Genomic DNA, 2,702 nt, shown 5'->3' with positions numbered 1-2,702 from the left:
ACATGTGAGTTAGAAACCTTAACGCAAGGAAGATGTTCAAGGAGTTACCTTGAATTTGATACTTGAGCACCATGAAATTGTTTTAGCAACAAAGTTTTAATGGAGCATTTTGTGACATCGTTGGCTAAGTCTCAGTGACTTTGATGCCATGTCATCAAAAAAGGATATTGCATGCAAGCTGTGGCTCTAATACATTTAGTAGTGACAAGAATTTGGAATTCTTACACTTGTAATATGGATTTGGAATTGTGATATGAGCATCATTGGAATTATATCCAATTGATCTGTTCACAAAGGAAGGACCATAGAGAGACGTAGTATGCATGTTTATTACATGGCATGACTGATGTTTAATTCAAGTGTTTAGTTGATTAATCGAAACATTATAAAAGTAATAAAGTCTAATTAATATGGTGATTAAATAATATGTGTTTTATTTATATTTAATAGTTTTGAGACCATAGTTAATTAGGTTATTATTGTGTTTCACTCCGCATATTTTACTTCCCGAATAATTGGATTATTCAAACATCCACAGTCGATCATACTTTTGGAAGTAAGTAGTGAATTAATATTGTCATGAATAAGACTGTAGATTGTCTAAGGGGTTAGACATATCAATGGTTTGTTGCAGTATTCATGATTACTTTTGAAATGGGGATTTAAGTATTGGATTAACCCACACTCACATAATTACTTCATGAATTTTATCATGAGTAATTTTGAGACGATAATATCTTATATTCTTGAAATGGAGACATATGAGTTGTTGTTTATGAGTCAGTTGTGCACTGATAATACGTAAACACATCAGTAACTTGATGTTATAAAACATATTGTTGTGCGTGATTTGATAAGTGAATGGTGCAAGCATATGAGTCGAAGGTTATATGTTCCTTTTACCCTAAATGGTAAAAAGCAATATATCTGGGCCCCTTGATGATTTGATGATGACAACTTTAGCGCTTGACCAATCCTGGACTGAATTGATGTTTTCAATTAGTAGTCTGATATCAGTCGTCATAAATTGGAAATCGGGAAACAAATCATGGACAGAGAGAATGATTATAATCCATGTCTCATGTCCATACGATATCTTGTAGAATGGAGGAATATTTGATCACTTATCTTAGGACACGTCACTAACTAGGTCAGAGTTCGACAGCGGCTTTTGGTAGCTACAGTTTTCTAGTCAATTTTTTAAGTTATACTTGCAACTATAGTTATAAGACTTATTTAAGTGGGAGACAGTTGGATTAGGTGTCTAAGCCCATAAATATAATTGGTATGTACTTGAATTGATAGTAGCACAGTCCGTTTGGGTTGCCTTCAAACCTGGCAATTGAATAGGATAATTGTTAGAGAGAGAAGAATGATTTATTAATTTATTACTTGGTTAATAAATTAATTAGAAATCAAAATAAATGATTTATTAATGTATTATGGAAATAATATATTAATTAGAAATCATATTGTTTAATTAATATTTAATCAGAAATTAATTTGGAATTAATTTTGTGATTAAAGGAATTAACTGAAACTGTGGGGACTAAAGGTGACAATGTTCAATAGTTGAACATTTGGAAATTTTAGAACCTCCCTAAAGAGGGGTGAAGGAAATCTAGATGCTCTTAGGTTTTCTTGGGCTCTAAGCGTGCCTTGGATGCCTTATGGAAGAAGTTAATGGATTAGGGTTATCTTGGATATACCTGTCTTATCCAATACATTCCTTATCACCTATATAAACCCCTATACGGTTTGATTTCGTCCAACACTTGATTCCTTAGAGTAATTAAGACTTTTTTCCACCTCCCTTCTCTCTCTATAGTAATCCTTGGTTGCTTGAGTTTTTTTGTGAGCCATTAGAGGCGCGACACTTGTGGCGCTTGCTACCAAAGGTCTTTCAAGTAAGGATTCAAGATTGTTTACAATAACAATCTTAAAGGTATGTATTTTAATATTTATTATGTGAATTTCGATTATACTTCATAGAACCTAGGATTTCTTCTTTTGTGTTCAAGTTTTCATGTTCAGTTAGAGAAAACCTAGATGCAAAGCATTAGGGTTGCATGCACACTTAGGAATTGTTGTTATTCTCAAAACCCATCAATATTATCTCTTTCTAGAATATCGGGCATCATAATTTTTAGGCATAATATCATATCTTACAACTAGGCATAATATCGGGCATCAGTATTATCTCTTCCTACATTATCCTAAGGCTTTAAGCTTTATAAAACGATTGATATTTATAGATATAAATATATTTTGATAAAATCATTTGATAAGCATGTATTCCCCCACATAAAACATTTTAAATAGTGAAATTGGGGTCGTAAACTCACCCTAGTCGCGTGAGACCTTTGATGTAGGGTTGAATCGGGCTCAGGACTCTGGGAACTGCTCCAAAGGGTAGTAGCTTTGAGATAGAGAGAGTGAGTGATGATATAAGGTGTTACATATCAGTTCTACAAAAGCAACTATTTATAGTCATGGATTTGGGGTGCACGCATCGCGCGTGATCATCGTGTTTCCATCCAGAGAATGCCACGTGTTACTTCCCAAATTGGCCATATCACTCGCAATCTACTTGAATCTGATGTTAGGTGTGCGATAGGAATAAACGTGTACCTCGCGCATATGAAAAGATTTTGCAAAAATCATAACTTCTTCGTGCGAGCTCCGATCTAAGCACTCTTTAT

The sequence above is a fragment of the Lactuca virosa genome, chromosome 7 (assembly GCF_052849685.1).
Source record: "Lactuca virosa cultivar CGN04683 chromosome 7, Lactuca_virosa_CGN04683_v6, whole genome shotgun sequence".
Classification (NCBI taxonomy): domain Eukaryota; kingdom Viridiplantae; phylum Streptophyta; class Magnoliopsida; order Asterales; family Asteraceae; genus Lactuca; species Lactuca virosa.
Note: the sequence above shows the minus strand (reverse complement) of the source record.